Here is an 11,058-nt window from a genome sequence, read left to right as displayed (position 1 = left end):
GAGTATAGTTGTCATCAAAATACTTAAGTTTTTCGAAGTGAGATGAATGTTAGGTCTTGATGTGGGAATTTGATGTGCTTTCAAGTTGAACCGAGTCGAGCCGAACCGGGTCAAGTGGAGTTAATCTTCAAGTTAAGTCAAGTCTAGCTCGGGCTGACTCGAGCTCGATTAAAAAAAAAAGAGCTCAAATAAAAACCTCAGCTCAGCCCGAACCCAACTTTCAAGTCGAGCTCATCCTAGTCGAGTTGAGCAAAATAACTGAGTTAGCTCAGTTCATGTCTAGCTCTATGTGCAATCAATTAGATGTCTGGCATACGAGTCATTCAAGCATTCATATAATTCAAACAATTAAACTCATAGTTATTAATGGAAGTGTGCACAAATGACAATCGCAAACATAAGCATGTATAATGGTTCGACTACCTGCCTACTCCATTCCCGGCAGACGCACTCTCCTTAAGTGTACCAAATTTCAATATCTTAGAGGTTTTTAATCGGGTTCATCTCTAACCTTTACAACATATACAATGACCTAACCTACATACACACCCATATTGGTGGCTTCCGCATAAACTTGATGTTCTACTAGCTAACAAATAACCAATATGGTCCTAATCCAATGATCTACGTTTACTACCGTTGGAGGCTCCCATTGCGACTAATAAGTGCACACCCGTATTTGGTGATACCTCTACACAAGAATCTACGTACACTCCTGCTAGAGACAATCATACAGAAAAATATATTCGAGTTTGGGTTACGAACTCTATACTTGATCTTACACAAGAGGAGAATAAATGGACTCTAAATTGACAACTTTACTGTCGGATTAAGTCTCATTGATGTGCTTTCTTGAGATGTTTTTTCAACGCTCTCACATACTTAAATCAGCTTCTCATTTGCTCTTACAATTATTAATGTAGATGGTTCAGATCTACGATCAAACACATTGCATGCGATATACCTATGAGTTAACCGAGGTAGTGGGAGAGGGTGGAATCTCCAACAACTAATATAATGGTTCTTTTCCAATGAGGATTCACATAGATGGGTGTTCTAAAGATTAATAAACTAAAGCTTTACTTATGAGATTGTATCTATTCTCTAGAAAATGGTGGAGATCAAGTACATTCTCATAATGGAGGTTAAAATCATCATTGGAGTGGTAAATCTCAAGGAATATTACTTGAATCTATTAGGATTAGAGGGTTAGGAGAGGGATTAAGAGTGAGGAATCACCTAAGCTCTAATGGCACCAAAAACCCATAAAAAGTCTAAATATCGAATGCCCTTTATGTAGCCAAGAAGTTGCAACGGCTAGAAAAACGGAAAAATAACAACTAGTGTTGATCGATCGATCGAAGTAATTCAAATTTTCCTGTTAAGCTCATTGGACATTTTTAAGCGAGTTCGATCAAATCAATTAAGGATTCACTCGATCAATTGAGGATCGACCAAACTCACCAAGAGTTCTATTGTTTTTGGGCTATACAGTTTACAGTAGCTTTGAACCTCTATAATCTATATAAGCATGTTCCAATGAAGCTTCTAAGGCTAAAGGATGATTAAACAATGATCTAACTATTTGGAAACGGATCGTCTAGAATGGATCAGAAAAGGCCCGGTCGACGACAGAAGTGATCCAGACCATCGGACCTTAAATCGGGCGTATCTCGCAATCCGGAATGAGTTATCTGACGTAAAATATATGATTTTGGGGTAAAACGAGCTACTTTAGCCAACCAACCCTGCTACACTGGGTTACGCAATCCGAATTTGCGAAATACCCTTGGATCAACGTTCGTTTTCCTGTTTTAATTTCATTTTTACTATAAATAGTAAGTTTTAGTTTAATTATAACTCTTCATCTGTTGGGCTTTACGAGTTGCGTCCAATGTGAAAAGAGCTTAGAATAATTAGGAGAACGGTTTGGTGAAGCCAAATAGGACACTTACTAATTTTGGCCGAAAACCCTGCGCACTATTAGACATCACGACCGTCTATAAATAGTAAGTTTACTATTTATAGTAAGTCGCGGATTCTAAGAGTTTGAGTTGTAGTTTGATTCTAATTTCTTTCCCATTGCTTGGTACCCTTATTTAAAGGGTTGTGAACTCGTTTTTAATTATTCATCAATCAATTTCGAATTTATTAGAATTTATTTCTATTTTCTGCTTTCTTTCCTTGTGGATTCAAGAAGTCTCTGTCAAGAGTTCAGAGAAGTTCCGTGGATTTGGAATAGTTATCCTCATGTTCCAATGAAGCTTCTAAGGCTAAAGGATGATTAAACAATGATCTAACTATTTGGAAACGGATCGTCTAGATGTTAGGTTGTTTTGGGTCCAAGATTAGAGTCACCATTCACCAAGGCACCTCAATTTACGTGTTTCTTCACTCCTTAATGCTTCATGTCTTCATGTGTTTTCAGTCTTCAACTTCTAAGAGCTTAATCGATTCATTAATATACTACCCCACATGATTGACTAATAGGTACACTAACACATAGCATCTCCCATTCAAGTAATTCTAATTTTTTAAATTTTGTGTTTCAATGGTTATGGAATTGTAAATGTGCATACCACTAGTAGTAAATTAGTACCCATCTAGCTTATTTCGATATACTCAATGTTAATAAGTTTGTTAGGGAGGCTTTCTTAATTCAAATCAATGCCAAGTTCCTCACCATCCCTAACACAACACATGCCAATGCATCTGATTATGATTGATGAATGTCATACCTACCCATAGCCCACAAGTACCGTCGTCCATCATTTTTTGCCAATATATTTGCCACATTTAAGCTTTAAGTTCACTTTAGGTGTCACACGCACAATATATCAAGTTTCCCATACATGCCACACACGCCACCCTACCAGTTCAAGCACCCTGTCCCAGTGTGCCCCACATGATATTATGTGTCTCCAAGTAGCATGCATGTGCCACACATGAACATGAGTTACTCGCGATTAATAATATTTTCTTATCTCGAATGCTTAACAGACAACATTAGTTCATGTCATCCTACATTGGCAATCCCGATAATCTCAAATGGAATACAACTTCAGTTGCTCTCAAAGTATGAATGTACATCTAAAATGGTACGAAATTATAATCTTAACATTTCAATTATTTATATATATATTTAAAAAAAAGTTAAATGAGATCTTCCTGCACGAGAGATGCTAAAAGCATTCTCCATCTAAAATTGAACTCATCAAATCAATGGCCTGAAAAATTCTATATATCTCTACCATATACAACATGAGTAGTAGTGGACAATTTTACCCGAAAGTGGCTTGGCCGTGACCTCGACACAGAGTTATACATGTGCCCAGGGTTGTGTGGGGCCCATAAAGATGTCCATAAGAAATCCACTCCGTCCATCTGCTTTGAAAGATCATAATAGTTTGAGATTTTAAAAAACAAGCAAATCCAAAACTCCAGTAAGACACACTAATGAAATAGTGGGAACATAAATGTCTACCAAGGAAACCTTCTTCGAGTTGACCAGGATGTCAATATACCATCCAAACCATTCATAGGGTTATTATCACTAAGATAAATAGTAGGACCAAAAATCATCCTGATACAAAACTCCTATCACCCCCAACCTTTCAATCTCCACTATTTCAAGTGGAACAACCTACATGAGTTTTGGATTTGGCTGATTTTTAGAATCTTGTCTTATTGTGTTTTTTTTTTTTTTTTTAATTTTTATAAATAGATGAACATAGTGGATTTGCCACGGACATCTCGGTGGGCCCACACAACCTAAGGCAAGAATATCTCTATGTCCGGGTCACAAGCAATCTACTTCTCTTTTATTGAGGCAGTTAGTCTTATGAGAATGTCAAACTTCATGTTTTAACACAACTACTGCAACTAAGACATGACAATGCAAACTAGGTTAATTAGACTGTGTAGTCGTATGGGTATGTGACTTTATTGTCATCTCGGATCTAGCAATGTGTTTGGAGCACTAATTGTAGAGCCTACCTTGACATATGCGTTGTATATCTATTCTATCCATAGTTTTATCAATTCATTTTAGGACATGAGCCTAAAAATGAACTAGAAACAAATCTTAAGTGGACCGCACCACAAGAAATAATTGTCGTTGAACGCCCACCACTAAAAACTTCCTAAAGTCTGTCGAAACTTTTATGTGCCATCCAACTTATTAATAAGGTCATCTAGAATTAGATGAAGGGAAAACACAAATATCAACTTGATCTAAAACTTTTGTGGCCCACAAAAAGTTTTTAACGGTCATTAACCACTATCTATTGTAGTCTAGTCTGCTTGATATTTGGATTTGCTTCGACTTTGGTTCATCATCCTATAAAATGATTAGGCAAAAATGGATAAATGATGTGTATATAATGTATACTTTGAGGTAAGCCCCGTGGTTAGGGTCCTACACACAGCTAGATCTCGAGTTGAAACTAAGTTGTGTCCGACGTACAAAGAGCATGCTTACAACTAAGCACCACGTGGGAGAGAATTTGCATCAAAACCACCCATTGGATTTGTGCACCATTGACATTTTCATCATCGATCTTAAAAATTAATCAATTCCGAGACTTAGAAGGGCCACACCACATTGAATGTATAAAATCAAGTCTAAATGCTCCACAGTCATATGGTGTTGACTACATGGCCCTTTACATGTCTTGGTTTTTTACACATTCATTCATGCAAATACCGCGCTGGACAACACATGCAATTTGGACGATTTTAATTATCTATGAGACTTTCCATCTCAAATGCTCCCCATGGTGTAGCCCACTGGATGGGTCTCATCCATGGACACAAATTGTGTTTAGTGACTCATGTACGTCCGCAACAGTCTGATCTGACGATATTTTATTAAGCCACGTGCCAGAGATAAGGTCATATAAAGCATGTTTAAAAGTTGTTAAGTTGGCTACATTCTCTACCGGACCCAAATAGTGGCACTTGCTTAATCAAATCTCATCATGTCGAGTCACTAGGATTTTAGTGATCATAGGATCACCATGCAATCCACGTCTGAGGTCCATATGTGCACTGATAAGGTGGTGGGAGCTTACCCACCTCAATGGTGAAATGACATGCAGAGGTTTGATTTGTTGGACCACGTGTTGATAGAGATGCACCTAACCCTTTTTAAGAGAGGCTGCTTTGGTGTCAGTGGATCCTTAACTGTGGAGCCCACCTTAATGTGTATGTGCCTTGCATCCAAGGTATATAAGTTCTGACGGCTCATTTTAGGGCATGATTCCAAATTGAAGTGGATTAAAATTTAAGTGTCTAGCATTCAATTTAACTCAAGCATTCATATGATTTAACGAATAAAACACATAAGTAAGAATAGAATTGTGCTAAAATGATAATCGCAAACAGAAGCATCTACAGTGGTTCGATTTTTCTACTCTATTCCCGGCGGATGCACTCTTCTCAAGTGTACTATTATTTACTATATTAAGAATTTTCAATAGGTTCACCCCTAACTTTTACAAGTATGCATTCCTGTCAAAGGACTACACAAAGTCTTATAAACATAAACTTTCATCGAAGGCCTACACTAGGACTTATCAAGCGTATACTCCTACCGGAGGCCTACACAATGACTTATCAAGCATACACTCCCACCAGAGGCCTACACAAGGACTTACACACATACCTACCTGTGTTGGTGGCAATACAGTCCTACACAAGAACCGACGCAAATTTGGGTAAAAAAAATCTATACTTAATCCCACACAAGGAAATAGTATATTGACTTTTGTAATTGACAACTTACTTGTCAGATTGATCCCCCTTTTGTAGCACATTGCTTGAGATGCTTGATCGATACTCTCTCGTGCTTCAATTAGCTTTTCTTATGCTCCCTCGATCTTTAAAGTCGGTCTTCTCCCGCTTCCATTAATCGGCTACCTTGCACTTGATGTTCCAATGATGCTACCAAGGTAATGAGAGTAGTTTGGTTGAATTTCCTACAATTAAAGGCTTAATTGGTTTCCAAATGGGGGCTTACCTATATGGGCATTGCATATGTTTAAAAGACAAAATGTTGGACTATCGAATTTGTGTCTATCATCTAAATAATGTAAGGAAATAAAAATATATTCATAAGGAGCTTGGAATGCTCATGAGAGTAATTAAATACATACAAGATGACTTGGATTCCATTGGGTGAGAACCTAGAAGTGTTGGGAAATATTAAGATACAAATATGACTTCTAATTCACTCAAAAACCATCATTCTGCCCAAGAATCGAATGCCTATATATATATATATATATATATAAAAGATTTTTAATAGTTATAAAACAACTAGTCAGCGGCTCTGTCGATAGGATCGAAAGGAAATTTGAAGGGAGCGAATATCATTTGATAGGATCGAACCGTCTTTCAATCCCATCGAGAAAATCTAGAAAATTTCTATACGGTTGCTGGACTGTTTCTTTGATTGCATCAAAATAGTTTTTTATTCTATTGAGACCCATTAATAGACTGTCGATTTGATCGAAAATCACTCGAAAATTGTTGTTTCGGACTATATATTTTACAATAGCTTACCACATCTTTTAGTATAACTTATCATATTCTATTAAGATTCCTAAGACCATATGATGATCACTCAAGTGTTAGTTATAAGGGTTATGATCATCTAGAGGCTAAAAGTTGTTTTGGGTTTAAGGTTAGAGTCATGAGAGCACCTCATTTACTTATTTTTCACTCATTACTGCTCCATGTTCACTTGTATCTTCGATCTTCAGCTTTAAGGGCTCAACCAATTACACGACGCACGAACTCACATGATTGACAAAGAATGTACACTAATAAAAACTTTATTAGCCATAAAAGTTTTGGATCAATCAGATATTTGTGTCACCTCATCGAGGTCATTGTGACCTTATCAACAGGGTGGATGGGAAATAAACATTTCGGTTCCCCAGTAAGTTTTTAAAGGTGGGCATTCAATCACCACTTTTTCATGTGGTGTGGTCCATCTACACGTTGGATATGCTTCATTTTTTGGATCATGTCATAAAATCACATGTCAAAATAGATAGACAGCATGGATGTAAAGAATATATATCAAGGTGGGCTCCACAGGTGGGGATCTGCCAAAGCATTGTCCTTTTGTAAGGTTTCTCAGTGGAGTGTACCCCCTCTATAACAACATATGACCCCTTTAATCAAATCTCACCATATCATTTTAGACTAAGGTGGGTTCATAACCAACCAATTGTCGTCCCAGCGCTAGTGGCAGGGATCCCGGATCCCACGAGGCAGGTGGATCCCTTATTGTGGGGCCTACCACAGTGTATGTACCTTACATCAAGTCCTTTTATTCATTTTGAAAGCTTGTTTTAGACTGGATTGCTATATCCATCGGCCCATCTACTGCCATGTTTGGACGGGCGGACGGGATGGGATTTCAAAAGCATAGTGCGTTTGGGCAGGCATGGGCAAGCGTTTGCACTGGGTCCCACTGGGACGTGTATTGGGCCACCATCACGGACGGTTCGATGATCGGAACCGTCCAATGCGTCCAGGAGGTGGGGCCGACGTTACTCATGGAGACCTTATCCTCCCATGCACAGGCACACACGATTTCCACCGTCAAACGCAGGATGGACGGTGGAGTAAAAGATTCTATGGGCTACACCGAATTCAATCCAAAACCAAACATTTCCAACTAGTTTTTTGACATGCATTCAGTGGATGGAGTGGATTTCCCTAAATACATCAATCATGTGCCCCACCATCAGCACAGCACAAGAAATTGTGCCAGTCCCTGCGTCCTTGAAAACCAACTTCGGTGGGCCATTATGCGATCTTAGCGGTGATCGGATCAACAATCCAGACCGCCAATAATCTCCAAAAGGGGGTTACGACCCTTCCCATGAAGTCAGAATGGACGGTGTGGATACTCCCTTCGCTAAAACTCGTTCCAAACGTGGTTGTTTCTGCGCCTTCGCTGCACAACGTGCATAAACAGAGTCGGTTCGTCTGGCTCCAAACCGACCTCCACCAGTCAACGGGATTCGCAATCCACCGGATCCTCTTCCGAATCCAGAGAGCACTCCCATCCGTCGTCAATACCGCGCCACCCAAACAGAACTGCAGGAGGATGGGGTGGGATTTCAAAACCCAATCCCACGTACTCCACTCTACTCCCACCTAATCCGCGCATCCAAACACGCCCTAAGGTGGGTGGGTCCCCTGACTGTGGGGCCTACTATGATGTATGTGACTACATCCACTCCGTCCATCCGTATTTTAAGTTCATTTTAAGGTATAAGCCCAAATATGAGCTTTCAATGCGGATGAACAGCATGGATGTAATGACGTACATCACAGTGGGCCCTGCGGCCCTACAGTGAGGGGCCCCACCCACCTCGGTGGATCCAAGGTCTCACCTAATCCGCTCCAGAAAATAAGTTTTGGATCAAGTTGATAATTGTGTGGTCCCTTCGTGGAGGTTTTTGTGACCTTATCGATAGGCTCAATGGCAAATAAATATTCTAGTGACCCCCAAGAAATTTTTAGTGATGTATATTCAATCACCGCTATTTTTTATGGCATGGTCAGCTTAAGATTTAGATCTGCTTCATTTTTGAGATAATGTCCTAAAATAAGCCATCAAAATGGATAGACGTAGTAAATGCAAGGAGTATACAACACAGTGCGCCCCACGGTCAGGTATCCACCCACCTCGTGGACACGGGGATCCATGGAAGCCACCTTCATCTATACGAAGTCCTCGCTGGGCCTCGACCAATAGTCACACTGTGTAAGTATTTTGGCTAGGATGCAGATTAAAAGGGAAATCTAATGCAAGAAGTTCTTGAGTTGGGAAGTTAGGTGGGCCCACCCTGATGTTCGTGATAACTCTATCCCGCCCGTCAGTTTTTTTAGTCGATTTTAGGGCATGGGATAAAAAATAGGTAGACCTAATACTTTAAAGGAAAAGTGTGGAAATAAATTCCAATTGCTGAAATCTTCCTAAGGTCCACCTTGATATTTATAAGCCATCTGCATCCTTTATATGGTCATTTCCGCTGAGATGAATTGAAAACACCATAAACTTAGCCTCCTACATGACATGTAGCCACACGAATGTTTCACCGGTGGTGCTTAATCCCCACCGTTTCTTCTCTTGTTGCACGTTGGAGTTTTGGATCTTCCTCTTTTCTTTTTTCTTTTTTTAATTTTTTAATTTTTTTATATTATATATATATATATATATATATCATGACCTAAAATATAAGCTAAAATACTAGACGGACCAAGTGGATGTATCATAAACATCAACACTTTAGCAGGCAAAGGGGTCCACTAGCAGGTGCTTATGTAGATTCAAATCAGGAAACAACGTTGATTGGACGCCTACCATTAAAAACCTTTTGGGCCCACCAGCTGATATTTGTTTATTCCCTTCATCCATGTCTTCTTCACTCAATCAACGGGTTGGATGTAAAACAAACATTAGGGTGGGCCGTAAGATATTTTTAACGGCGGACATTCAAACCCTATTGTTTTCCTCTAGTGTGGTCCACTTAAGATTTAGATATGATCTTTTTTTTATCAATATTTAAAATGGATGGACGGCGTGGATAAAACACATGGTGGGGCCACAGTGCCCTGACCAGTCGCCATGTGCCACCTGGCTACTGGCAGCGTCCCAAGCCAAACCGCGTCGCGTCCTCACGCTCCAATATGAGTAGGAGCGTTGATCCAGTGGATCCAATCATAGATGGCACAGGTTTCAAGAGCACACATACAATACCGGACGCGGATTGCCTAGTGACAACGCCAGTAGCGATGTGGCTACTGACAATGATCTGTAGGCAATAACGATGTATGTGCCCTATCCATGCCATCCATACATTTTTCTGGGCTATTTTATGACATGATCTAAAAAATGAGTTACATTTAAATCTCATATGTGAGTGGTGACCATTAAAAACCTCTCAGGGCTACAAAAGTTTTGGATTAAGCTGATATTTGCATTTTCTGTTGGTACAGTTGTTAGTTATTTAATCAATAGTTAGATGACAAATAAACATTACAGTAAACACTTGGAATTTTTTAATGGTGGTCATTCAATCTCCACCGTTTTCTTGTAACGTGGTCTACCTAAGATTTGGATTTCTCTCATTTTTGGGTTTACCCTCTACAATGATCTTTAAAAGTAGATTGACGGTTTAGATAAAAGTAGAGCACTGTCGGTAGATACCTTGCTACCGACGCTGTTAGTACGCAATCCGCGTCGTACAATACCATCGCAGCCGTCACTTTTCCCGCTTTTCCACGTTGAATGCATATGTTATCGTGAAGACCATTAATATGGTTTTTAGCATTAGTTGGTGTATCCCTTCTTATCCATTTCTTACATGATAGGACCCGCTGGATGAACGGTCCCTATTGACACGCACTCCTGCCACGTGTATATCGGAAAATAGTGCTCGACCGTATTCCATTTACCCCGTATATGCGATCTACAGGTCAAGGAGCCATTGAGCATTGGATGAACAGATAAGGGCAGACCCGTCCTTGTGGTATAAAGGGCATTTTAGAAATTACCTCAATTAATAAAGTCGATCGCTGATGATGATGACAAGTTTATTCTCTTTTGTCCCATCTATTCAATAACACACTGTGAGGCCACGTGGCAGCATATTAATGGATGAACGCTAATAACTTCATTTATCCGCAGAGATTCTCCTCTGCCTTTTTTTTTTCTTTTCCCGTTTTACCTTGACGAGATCAGCGCCACCTTCAACTTCGTATGGCCAGAACCTCTCATGTCTTCCAGCACATGTAAGTGGTGCTCTCTAACTTGCGCTCCTGTTCTTACGGGCTTATCCTGTGCACACCCATCTGAAGGCGAGCCAGCGCGACTTGGCTGGCCCCCGAACCAGCGATATAGTGGTATGCTAACCAGTCCATCCGTTTTTCCAACTTATCTTATGGCATGAGTCCATAAATGAAGTAAACAAAAATATCAGGTGGACCACGCTAGAGGAAACAGTTATCGACTTCATTATTTTGACTCATGAC

This window comes from Magnolia sinica, chromosome 4 (genome assembly GCF_029962835.1).
Source record: "Magnolia sinica isolate HGM2019 chromosome 4, MsV1, whole genome shotgun sequence".
Lineage (NCBI taxonomy): Eukaryota > Viridiplantae > Streptophyta > Magnoliopsida > Magnoliales > Magnoliaceae > Magnolia > Magnolia sinica.
The sequence above is the reverse complement of the archived record's forward strand: the minus strand, read 5'-3'. Positions refer to the sequence as shown.